The following is a 13,396-nucleotide window of genomic DNA, read 5'->3' on the forward strand; positions in this document are numbered from 1 at the left end:
TACCTGTCTCACCACCTTCTTTCACTAGGTATGTTCTTCACTCCCTAAAAATTGGTTTGACTCTCTGCTCACACAGGAACCTATTCTAAACTCTCCTCCAGGCTGGCTTAGTGTGCCAGTGCTGAGCCTCCATTAAAGTCTCTCTGCCCCTTACTGCTTGGAGGTGAGATGTTTCTAGATCAGTGTGTGGATCCTTGAGGATGGCAACTGTGCCTTACCCATTGTAACCATGTGTGGCGTTTATTATCATCACTACATCTAATATAAGAGAGATGGATGCCTCAGTGTTCCATCTGGCAACATTCTTAACAGACTCAGTGTATGGAAGCTAAAAGTACCTTACAAAGACATTAAGTCAAACTCTTTATTTTATGGTTGAGAAAACTGAAAGATCTATAATTAGAACATGGAGTTTCTTGGAAAATGATGTAACCGTTCATCTTGGAGAATTGTAATATTTAGAAGATCAATATTTATGTTAGTTTTACTTGGTATTTTATAAGGTGTATTCGTCGGCTTGGGCTGCCGTAAAAAAATATTACGAAAAGGGCGGCTTGAACAAGAGGCATTTGTCTTCTCACCACTCTGCAATCTGCAAGTCCAAGATCAAGGTGCTGGCAGGATTCGCTTCTTCTGAAGCTTTTCCTGGTTTTGCAGATGGTCCCCTTCTCTCTGTGTCCTCACGTGGTCACCCCTCTGAACATGTGCTTTCTTAGTGCCTCTCTGCGTGTCTTAATCTGCTCTTCTTATGAGGACATGAGTCACATTGAATTAGGGCCAACCCTAATGGCCTCCTTTTAACATAATCACTTCTCAAAAGACCCTGTCTTTAAATACAGTTGCATTTTGATACAAGGGACACAGTTTAGCCCATAATACTAAATATTTTCAAACCTTTAGGTACCCTTATGCTTGGGAGTAGCTACATAATTTACTGTATAAAATGGGTTATCTTTGAGAATAAAAGGGGCAGGATATCTAATTGAATGGAACACCAGACCTGTGAGTGTAAATTGGATCTGTCCTTAAGCAAACCGAGTTGTGTGGCTGCTTTACTTGAGACAATCAACAATCATTGAGCTCTTGCTCCAGGGCCTGGAACCCTGGAGATAATGACACCTAAGTCTCAGCTCTTGAGAAGGGCTATGAACTGCTGTCAGACAGAGATAAAAATTTATGTCAGTAATAATCAAGGGGCACTAGTGGTAAAGAACCTGCCTGCCGATGCAGGAGACCTAAGAGACGTGGGTTCAACCCCTGGGTCAGAAAGATTCCCTGGAGGAGCGCATGGCAACCCACTCCAGTATTCTTGCCTAGAGAATGCCATGGACAAAACAAGCCTGGTGGGCTACAGTCCAAGTGTCTCGAAGAGTTGGACATGACTGAAACAACTTAGCACTCAATAATGGGAAAATAATAGTTTAAAAAATACGTGTCTTTGCCCTCCAGACAACCTAACTTAGAATCTCTGATGCTGTAGCCTGGGCATTTCTTTCCCTATTTTTAGGGGATCGAATGTGTAGTCAGGATGGAGGGCCACGACGTCAGAGACATACATTAGCATAAAATAATGAGAATCAGATATTTGGAGGAGAAGTTAGGAAAGGGGGAGAAGAGAAGTGTGAGGTTCTCAATGCTGCCCTTGCTTATGTCATGTGAAAAGTTAGTGATGGGAAGCTCTGGGTAGAGGACTAACAGCAATTCTCAGGGCTTTAAGAGTAGAAATGGTGGCCTTGGCGGTAAGAGAGGCTAACCGGAGGACAGAGCCTGGAGTGAATGGAGGAAGAGAGGTCCAGTTTAAGAGCTGACAGGGCAAGTTGCAAAGTGGTTTCATAAAGTTCAAGGAGGTGGAATCTCAAGGAAGAAGGTCTGTTCTGAGTATTCAACTTATAGTAAGCATTCAGTTAGACTAATATGCTAAACTGAAGCTAGTTAAAGCTTCCAAACCATCCACTAAACTTGGTGAGTGAGTGGGTGGGAAGTGAGAAAGCAGTGAGCACAGACTGTCCTTTGTTTTGGATATTCCCAGACCTCCTGTGGTTTCACTGAAACAGTTAAAGTCAGAGCAGGTGAACAGAAAATTATCCATCCCATCCAAGCCAGGGCTCTGAGACTTAAACAGGCATGGCAAGCCAGCTTTGTGACTACTCAAAGCTTATGTTCATTTAGGAGAGGCTATGGTTTTTCCAGTGGTCATGTATGGATGTGAGAGTTGGACTGTGAAGAAAGCTGAGCGCTGAAGAATTGATGCTTTTGAACTGTGGTATTGGAGAAGACTCTTGAGAGTCCCTTGGACTGCAAGGAGATCCAACCAGTCCATTCTGAAGGAGATCAGCCCTGGGATTTCTTTGGAAGGAATGATGCTAAAGCTGAAGCTCCAGTACTTTGGCCACCTCATGCAAAGAGTTGACTCATTGGAAAAGACTCTGGTGCTGGGAGGGATTGGGGGCAGGAGGAGAAGGGGACGACCGAGGATGAGATGGCTGGATGGCATCACTGATGCAATGGACATGAGTCTGAGTGAACTCCGGGAGTTGGTGATGGACAGGGAGGCCTGGTGTGCTGCAATTCATGGGGTCGCAAAGAGTCGGACACGACTGAGCGACTGAACTGAATTGAACTGATACACCAAGTTATAATGTACTTTAGCTCAAACAGCCCTGATGGAACACAGCCTAAATGAATATTGTGGCTAAAATGTGTTTAGTGGCTCTTGTCATCTTAGGGTCTTGGGGCTGTAAGCAAGGACAGTGTATAAATATAGAGGCCTCTGGGAATTCCCTGGCTGTGTCTGGGACTCCACGCTTTTTCTGCAGTGGGCGTGGGTTTGATCGCTGGTTGGGGAATTAAGATCCCACATGGTGTGTGCCATGGCCAAAATAAATAAATTAAATTTAATTTAAAATACCAAAAAAAGAAAAAAGTGGCCTCTGAGAGGATTTTTGTTGTTCAGTCATTAAGTTGTCTCTGACTCTGCGACCACGTGGCCTGGACCATGCCAGGCTTCCCTGTCTTTCACTATCTCCTGGAGTTTGCTCAAACTTATGTCCTTTGAGTTGGTGATGCCACTCAACCATCTCATCCTCTACCGCTCCCTTCTCCTCCTGCCCTCACTCTTTCCCAGCATCAGGGTCTTTGCCAATGAGTCAGCTCTTTACATCAGGTGGCCAAAGTATTGGAGCTTCAGCTTCAGCATCGGTTCTTCCAATGAACATTTAGGATTGATTTCCTTTAGGATCGACTGGTTTGATCTCCTTGCAGTCCAAGGGACTCTCAAGAGTCTTCTCCAGCACCACAGTTTGAAAGCATCAGTTCTTTGGTGCTCAGCCTTCCTTATGGTCCAACTCTCCCATCTGTACACGACTATTAGAAAAACCATAGCTTTGACTATATAGATCTTTGTCTGAGAGGATACTGGTACCAAATATCCATGCACCATTTGCTGTTGTAAATCAGATCCTTGGTTCACCCAGGCCAGTATTCTAAGTCTCTAGCAACTGGGGCTGGAGAAGGCAATGGCAACCCACTCCAGTACTCTTGCCCGGAAAATCCCATGGACGGAGGAGCCTGGTAGGCTGCAGTCCATGGGGTCACTATGAGTCGGACACAACTGAGCGACTTCACTTTCACTTTTCACTTTCATGCATTGGAGAAGGAAATGGCAACCCACTCCAGTGTTCTTGCCTGGAGAATCCCAGGGATGGGGGAGCCTCATGGGCTGCTATCTATGGGGTCGCACAGAGTCGGACACAACTGAAGCGACTTAGCAGCAGCAGCTGGAGCAAACCCAGTTCTGAGGAGTGGCCCAGTTCTCTCTGACTCCAAAGACTAGGACGCTCTTTAAGTTAGATAGATCTATCTAACTTAAAAAATAAAGGACCTGTCATTTATAACTACACCCCATCTCCCCGGTCCCCAATCCCTTCCCTTGAAAATTTCAGTCTCTCCAAACATCAAGCAATAGAAAATGATTCAATTCAATTCAGTGCTTTCTTGAATGCCGATGGTAGGCAATGGCTTGGATTAGGTATTAAATGAAATTTACAGACAGGTGTGATGCCCTCCCTGCCCTCACAGGTTCTATAGTCTATCTGAGGGGAATAAATCACGTTCATAAAGAATATGAAGTGTCATGTTCAAGGCTCAAAGTTTTCTGAGATCTAAGAAGGAAGCCATCACTTCAGTGTGTGTGTTTGTTGAAGGTGGGAAGCAGATACAGAAAACATCACCAACAAAGTGGTATTGAGTTGGGTCTCCTTGAAGAATAAAGGAGGTGTGGATCAACATAACCATTCATCTCTCAAGTGGTGCTAGTGATAAAGAACCTGCCTGCCAGTGCAGGAGAGAAAAGAGACAAGGATTCTACCCCTGGGTTTGGGAAGATACCCTAAAGTAGAAAATGGCAACCCACTCCAGTATTCTTGGCTGGAAAATTCTGTGGACAGAGGAGCCTGGTAGGCTACAGTCAGTGGGGCCACAAAGAGTCAGACACGCCTGAGCACACACAGAGCACACCAGCACACTGGGGACATAGTGGAGAACTGGGAGATTTTTGTTTTGTTTGGAGTTCACAGAGAGAAGTGGTGGGAAGTGAGTTTGGAAGGTGAGGAGAGTGGACCACGTGGTGTATTCAGCAAAGAAATCTGCACTGAACTGGGGAGAAATGTGAAGAAACATGTTTCAACAAAGCCCCTCATGCCATCGTTTTGAGTATACTTAGGTCCCCAGGCATCAGCCACACTGTCCCTTTCTGACCATGCAGAAATTCCATCTCAGGATCAGCCTTGATTTGGAAAACACATTTCAATCTCAACAGTAACGGATTGGAGCAAATATCCAGGGTGAAGGTTGGGGATTTGGCAGCATGGCCCCATTAACATTAGTGGAGTTAGTCTGCTAAATCCTAGACACTAAACAGAATCCTCATGTTTACTCACCAGGATGACCTTTCTGCTGTAAATTGATACAATATTTCAGAATCACTTAGAACCGATTAAGCTTTGTAGCATCTCTCTCCTAAAAGGGAAATCTTTTTGAAAATTGCTGTTCTGTGCACTGAAACGTCTGTATTTGTGGGCAACTCTGACCAGCAGGAACATATGGGCACCTAAATATAGAATTGGTGAATTTTGATACCTCTGAGACATTTGATCTGGGGAACTTTGTTGTACCTGTCTCCAGGTAGGGGCCAAGCTTTTGCAAATGATTGCTTTATCCAAAAAATGTCTTTTTTGCATAATTTTCTACTTTCTTCCCTTCATATTTTTTATTTTCCTAAATATAATTTTAAAAATTCTGAAGGTTTTTTTATTATGAAATTATGATCTCAATAATAGCAAAGACATATTAAACATTTCCCCCTTAACCCTCACAACGGCCCTGTAAGAAGAGTGCTAAGTATGAGTACATCCATTTTTCAGATGAGGAAACCAAAATATGTAGATGTTAAGTCAATTTCCTAGGGCATATAGCTAGTCCACAGCTATGTTTAGACTTCAGCCCATGCAATGTGACCTTGAAGCCAAGTTTTAATATGTCTTGGCCTTGCCATCAAGAAAGCTCTGCAGGGCGAGGTCTCAGGAAACCTGACGCATTGGTCTACTACCTTGCTTTCAGTACATTTTTCAATGGGACGTTTCTCCTTCCCACCAAGAATGTTCTTTTCTTGGTATGTCTCAGTGCAACGTGAGACTGTGATGTTTTCCAAGGCATTGCCACATCATAGTCACCTTTGTTTCTGCAGTTCCTGGTACAGATAGAGCAAGATTTCATACATGTCTACTGATTGGATAAATAAATAAAAATATAGACTTAAAGGACCTTGAGGTGGGATGGGAAAGGTCTTTCCATTCACTCCTTCATTTTGTAGAGACAACTTAGATCCAGAGAGAAAGCCTGAATAAAGAGCTCCAGGTTAGAGAAACGTTGAGGCAGGGTGGGATTAAGAAGCAGCTCATCAAATTGTCAGGAAAAGACATCCTGGGTGGACAAAGGTTGCTAGCAGTGGCTGGCAATGTCAGAGCTCCTCTGATTCCTAGTCCAGATTCTCCAACCACAGGTCATGGGAACCATGAGTTGGCAACGGTGTTGGAAAACCATGAACCATTGTCTTGGTTAAGCACATAGTCCATCCAGCTTCTAGACACCATATTCCTGAGCTTAGTCCCAGTCAGAGGATTAACTCAAGGTCACAGACTCATGGCCTTGACCCCCAGTTGGACACATGAGTGTGTGTCTATCTCTGAGAACACTTTGGGCAACTTCACACCCCCTACTCTGAGAAACCATGTTCTTGAACATTTCTTCCAGAACCCCTGGTAGTGTGTGTGCGCGTGTGTAGGCAGGGGGTGTTCACAGATGGAACTCAGGCTTCCCTAGCTAGAAGAAGACCCCTGACCCTCACCCATCCTAACTGTAGTTTCTCTGCAGATTTTTCTGTTTCTTCCAGGACCCCATGGATAACCAGTGCTGCACGCTCATTAGCTTCTGTTTCCCGGTTCTGTGTAGAAGCTTCTCTCTCTGCCCCATTTTTTCCCATCACTATGCTTTGCCTGAAGCCAGGCACTCAGAGACTTCCCTTGGGGTCCAGTGGAAAAGACTTCACCTTGCAATGCTGGGGAGCTGGGATCCCACATGCCTCACAGCCAAAACAAAAACAAAACATACAGAAGCAATGTTGTGGCAAATTCATAAAAACTTTGAAGATGGGCCACGTAAAAAGTCTTTAAAAATAAAAAGTACTCATAAAATTATTATTTTTGCACATGTAAACTAAATATAGTGTTTATACACGTTCAGCTCTGAGCTAGGTACTAAGGATACAGAAGACATGTCAGAGAAAACCAAAGGAAGCAGCTTGGGGCTGGTTTTGCTTTATAAGAAAAAAAAATCAGAGATGAGAGACATCCAAACACAATGGAAAAGAGCATGAGCACTAGAGTTCCAGAACCTTCTTCCAGAGAAGCAAACAGACTATATGCATCTGAAAGCATAAAGGCAAGTCTTTTCTTTTATTAAAATATATAAGAATATAACCTCAAATGATGCTATAGCCCAAAGGTAACTTGGTGAACTGGGTATAGAGATATTCTTTCTCCTTTTCCAAAAACTAAATTCAAATTTTAAGATCAGCAATTGATTTTCTTCAGTTATAAGAACTGTAATAGTGATACTAATGACCATGATACAATCATGATAGTGATAATAAGCATTTGAGTAGATGCGTTTTCTCCCTTCTTCCTTGTGTATTGTCTTATTTGGTCTTTGCAGCCCTGTCTAGGAGTGGGCAGAGTACAGAACAGGTGGTACTTGTTTCTCCTTAAAGGAATAAAATCTTAGAACTTGAGTTTTCGTAGTTTGTCCAAAACCATGGTTAGTTTTAACATGGTAGGACAGAGCCCTTTTCTCTGCCTTGGAATCTGATACAGTCAAATGTTGACTAGTCAAATGTTAAGCTTAAGGTTGTCAAGAGAGAGATCTAGAAATGATAGGAGGGAAATGAATATATTCTTAGAAAGCGGCTTCCTATATTTCTAAAGAAGTTGCAGGGAAATGTGGCAGGCCAGTCTTTAGAGAAGGACATTGCCTTGGTCTCCTGGGAACTGCAATTCATTCAGGAAAGTTAGAACCGAATCTTTCTGGACCTTGGACTGAAAACCAGAGAAAGTGAAGTGAGAATACTGGCAAAGCAGCCAGGTCCGACATGGGTTCTTCGTCTTTATTTTCCTTGATTCCAGAGATGAGAGAGGAAATAAAAAGCAGCACTTTTTCTTTTCAAAAACACTCTGCACTTATTTCCTCTAACTGCCAAAATAATACAAATTCAGGGCAGAGAGAAGCACAACAAAAACATTTTGTTACTCAAAGAGAATCATTGTTTATCCTTTGGTATAAGACTTCTGTTTAGTAGCTAGAGAGATGGGTGCACATAAGATCTTGGATATGGAGTTCCTGGTAACATCACAGGGTCCATACTGTTTTGTAGGCTTTTTTCCACTTAGAAATAGATAGCCAATATTTTTCACATGTCAAATAGCTTAAAATAAGCTTTTGATTAGTGGATACATGTTTTGTAATACAGTGGAACCACAATTTACTTGGAAAATTCCCTAGTTTTGGACATTTAGGTTGTTACCAGTTGTCTCTGTCATGCATAATAGTGGGGTAAATTTGCACACACTTCTTAGATTGCTTTTTCAGGATAACTGGATTACAGAGCAGGCATTTAACATTTGTTGCTGCTGCTGCTGCTAAGTCGCTTCAGTCGTGTCCGACTCTGTGCGACCCCAGAGATGGCAGCCCACCAGGCTCCACCGTCCCTGGGATTCTCCAGGCAAGAACACTGGAGTGGGTTGCCATTTCCTTCTCCAATGCATGAAAGTGAAAAGTGAAAGTGAAGTCACTCAGTCGTGTCCGACTCTTCGCGATCCCATGGACTGCAGCCTACCAGGCTCCTCTGTCCATGGGATTTTCCAGGCAAGATTACTGGAGTGGGGTGCCACTGCCTTCTCCAACATTTGTTTCTACATTTTGCCAAATTTTCAAAGATGAATATGAAAATGTTAGTAGATGTTGGTAGCTAATGAGAAAGTTTAAGAAGCAGATATTTCTGAGATTCAGGCAAAACTAACTTACAAAGACAGGAAGATGCAGAAAAATCTCTTCAAAGTTGTTTTGGTGGCGGGGGAGAAGGTGAAGGAAAAAATTTAGGCTCATTTTTGTCTCTTATTGAGAACAATCAGTATGTGTGTGTGTTCAGTCGCTGAAGTTGTGTCTGACTTTTTGTGACCCTATGGACTGTAGTCTGCCCGGCTCCTCAGTCCACAGGATTCTCCAGGCAAGGATACTGGAGCAGTTAGCCACTCCCTTGTCCAGGGAATCTTCCTGACCCAGGGATCAAACCTACGTCTCTTATGTCTCCTGTGTTGGCAGGCAGTTTCTTTACCATTTGTGTCACCTGGGATGTGTTAATACTGGGAGCTAACCCTTTAAATCAGGGATCCCCAACCTCCGGAATCTAAATGTCTGATGATCTGAGATGGAGCTGATGTAATAACAGCAGAAATATAGTGCACAGTAAATGTAATGCACTTGAATTATTCTGAAACTGTCCCCTCATCCCCAAGTCTGTGGAAAAATTGTCTTCCATAAAACCAGTCACTGGTGCAAAAAAGGTTGGAGACTGCTGCTCTAAATGTGCATTAGTTACTCAGTCGTGTCTGACTCTTTGCAACCCCATGAACTATAGTCCACTAGGCTCCTCTGTCCAAGGAATTCTCCAGGCAAGAATATTGGAGTGGGTTGCCATTCCCTTTTCCAGGGGATCTTCCTGATCCAGGGATTGAACCTGGGTCTCCCACATTGCAAGCAGATTCTTTATGGTCTGAGCTACCATAGTCTCAGTTGCTCTAAATACAAGATGTCAATACTGAGACTCTGGGAAGCTGTGACTCCTGAGTTTGAGACAAAAATAAGGTTGAGGAAGAGTATAATGCCCCGCCAGATCAGGGAAGCAAACTGGAGTATCCATAAAAGGATGGCAAAGTTGTGAGTGAGAAAACAACAGATAGAATTAAATACTGAAAGCCAGCTGACACTTGGGTCAGGAAGCAGTCTTGGGTAAAAGAATCATACAGTTTGGAAACCTTTGCTGAGTGATCAAAACCCAACTGGTGAATTCCAAGGAAGGGGTGAAACCTTAGCTCCTGGTCGCAGAGGTGGGACTCCACTCACCCACCAAGGCTTCACATGCCTCCACTCAGGCCTATGCTTCAGCTAGAACCCAAATGGGCAAATGGCTGAGATGGAGATTTGATAAGGGATCAAGTGTCAAGACTTACGTGTTACATATCTGGGGATAAAAAGCAGGCTAGAAAGGGCACATAATATAACCAGTCCTTATTAAAAGGAAAACTTATTTCCAAAGGAACCCTTTTTCTTTATCAAATCACTCTGGAATTCATTTAAGAGAAGGTGCACTTGATAAAAATAGCAGTTTCCTTTTCTGTGCCTGGGTGCTAATGAGCTCGACAGGCATTGATTCTTCACTTTGATAAATTCTCTCTCCTCACCACACCTCTTTCTGGTGCTCCGAGGGTCCTAGGGTGTTGAGATGAGAGTGGCTGATACTTAAAAAGACTTTCTTCGGTGAGAAAATACAATGACGTAATGAATTCTTTTTTAAGGATTGAGGGAAAAAGGGAGGTGAGTGGTGGGTAGAAAAAGTATTGTTTTAAATAAATTGAAAGTCAAACTAACTTCACTTGTCTGTATACTTGGTATGTGGGGGTAGATTTCATATCTAGCATGTGCTCAGGGGCTTTCTAGGGTCAAAGGAATAATAATAAATGAGGAATATATAGGAAAATGACAGCTGACAAGTAGTTGCAAGTGCAAGCTTTAGAGTCAAATGCCCTACAAATATAATAGTGACTTGCAATTGAGTAGCGTCCCATGACCATCTTTGATTAATAGTGACACATTCATTCTATGGGCTTCCCTTGTGGCTCAGCTGGTAAAGAATCTGCCTTCAATGTGAGAGACCTGGGTTCGATCCCTGGGTTGGGAAGATTCCCTGGAGAAGGGAAAGGCTAACCACTCCAGTATTTTGGCCTGGAGCATTCCATGGACTGTATAGTCCATGGGGTCACAAAGAGTTGGACACAACTGAGCGACTTTCACATTCATTATAAGTATTTACTGAGACACAGCTTCATGACTCTCACTTTCGAGTTGTGGGATCTGGGCCAGTTACTTAACCTTGCTAAACCTCAGTTTCCAGGTCTGTGAAATGGAAACAATAAAGCCATCTATCTCATTGGTTGTTGGGAGTGACAAATTTGATTACGTTTATAAAGAACTCTTTTCATTGCTTGATACCCATTAAGTACTTAATAAATGTTATTGATTTATTATAATAATGGTTATTACTATTAATGAAACTCTAGGTGATTGGATGTGATTACTGGTATCTGGAGTTCATCACAGCCCTATCTGAAGAGGATACTGAAAAAGGAGAAAAGAAATATAGAAAGAGGGATCTGGCAGGGACATTAGCTTCTTCTCATTCTGCAGTTTGTCTCAGGCCAATGCCATGAGTCCTAGAGTCAGTTTGATGGGAGGAGCAGGTGATGTGTAAAGAGCACATGATGCAATACAGTTTTGACATCACAGAAGGTGGGCCACACTGCCAAGACATGGGGCTCCTTGCTGAAGAAGTAGTTAGAAAGCGATACAGAGGGTCTGGAAATGCCTTTTTATTTACCTAGGATAAATACCTTGCTTTGTTGCAAGATCTAAATAAGCAGCTTCTGTTTGTGTAGACTTCTATATTATCCTACAGGATGCTATCATCAGCATTCTCCAATGAACCTCTGTCAGCAGCCTTGTAAGACAGAGTGGAAAATACCGTGTCTTACAGATGAGAAAATGAGATTTAGAGACACTTCTTCTTTTTTTTTTTTAAACTTCTTATTTTATGTTGGGGTATGGCCAGTTAACACTGTTGTGATAGTTTCAGCTGAACAGTCAAGGGACTCAGCCATACATATATATGTATGCATTAGAGACACTTAGCCTTTAATACCAAACAGCCAGGCCCAGAGTCAGGATTGAATCAAAGCTGCTTGAAACCCAAACTTCCTGTTACTAGAATGTTCTGCTATTCCTAATACTGACCTGTTTACAGTTTATGTGAATATTTGTGTTCTTCTGAGGCCTTCTCTGGGCAGAGGGAAGTTTAGTTTTACCTTGGCCAGACAAGAACCTGATAAAATTAGGACAACTTTTGTACACATAGCAAAGCATGTAGAGACTAAAGTCTAAAGCCATAGAGAAATTTGAGCATTACTGTTACTTATTATCCACGACCTTGATCTTGGCTTTTGTTGAGGCACTACTCATGGACTCATTTATTGAATTAACAGATGTGAAACTTTTATGAACAGTGTCTGGCATATAGCATGTCCTCAATGAACTCCTGTATTGTTGCATAATAAATTGTGTTTTACTTATTGAATGCTTATTAAAAATTTTACATGTAATAATTAACTTAGTAACCAAAAGAATGCAGCGGGTCCATTTTGGAGAAGAGGAAGCTGAGGCCCAGAAAGGTTACAAAGCACTAAGTGTGGTATGAACTCATTTTTGGCTATATATATTTGCATGTAGAGAAGTCAGCAAGGAATTTGCCTGTCCTTGCTCATGCTTGTGTATGCTGAGTCTTGTCCAACTCTTTGTGACCCCATGGACTGTAGCCTGCCAGGCTCCTTTGTCTATGGAATTTTCCAGGCAAGAATATTGGAGTGGGTTGCCATATCCTTGTTCAGGGATCTTCCTGACCCAGGGATCGAACTTGGGTCCCTGCATCTCCTGTGTTGGCAGGTGGGTTCTTTATCACTAGCACCACCTGGAAAGTCCCACTGTTCCTGAGTGGTAGCCAAATGTAAATTTAATTCCACTTACAGATTTTCCACAAAAAATCTTAATATATGATACTTTAATATGATATGACTGTGATATATTTAATTTTATAATTTTCAGGAATTTTTGCTTACTGCATTTAGAGAAAAGTATGACATTTAACACTGTCTGGTCTTCTGGGGCTTTTGTCAATTGTTTATTCATGAAGTCTTCTTAAAACACTCAGATTAAATATGCCACCAACATCCAGCCTGGGCCCTGACTGACACAAGCATCCATTCTATGTTGTGCTAATGCAGTGTCCTTGTGAGAAAGGTCTTTTTAGACCCAGGTTACAGGTGGAAAAACTGAGGTAAGTAGCTATCTTGTCCAAGGCTACAAGGAGAGAATGGGTAAGTGCTAAGTCACTTCAGTCATGTCTGACTGTTCGTGACCCCATGGACTTTAGCCGGCCAGGTTCCTCTGTCCATTAGATTTTCCAGCAAAAATGCTGGAGTAGGTTGCCATTCCCTCCTCTAGGGGATTTTCCTGATGCAGGGATCAAACCCAAGTCTCCCGCATCTCCTGCATTGCAGGAGGATTCTTTACCAACTGAGCCAGCAGAGAGAGGGTACCTCATTACAAAGCCTTTTGCTGATTTTGTCTTTACAGGCTTTTACAATGGGCTTAAGGGAACAGTAGGAGATGGAAGGGCAGAGGTAAGAGTGCAAGTCACTGACAGGTAAAGAGAGGAAGGCTCTTGGTTGAACTTACCCTCCCGCTGAAGATCTTAGGATTCTGACACTGTGCGTGGGCTAGTTGGGTGGAGTAAGGGGTAAGGTGAGGGGGGCAGTGCACAGCTGTGAAGGTTGGAATCTATATTGAAAGTGCCCTGGTAAAATTGCAAGATGTTTGAGATGTTGGGGGAGAAATATTTGTAAGAGATACTCTACAAGTATTTGAGAAATTCTAAAAATGTCTCAGCCCATGTCAGACT

This window comes from Capricornis sumatraensis, chromosome 2, assembly GCF_032405125.1.
Source record: "Capricornis sumatraensis isolate serow.1 chromosome 2, serow.2, whole genome shotgun sequence".
In the NCBI taxonomy this organism is placed as follows: domain Eukaryota; kingdom Metazoa; phylum Chordata; class Mammalia; order Artiodactyla; family Bovidae; genus Capricornis; species Capricornis sumatraensis.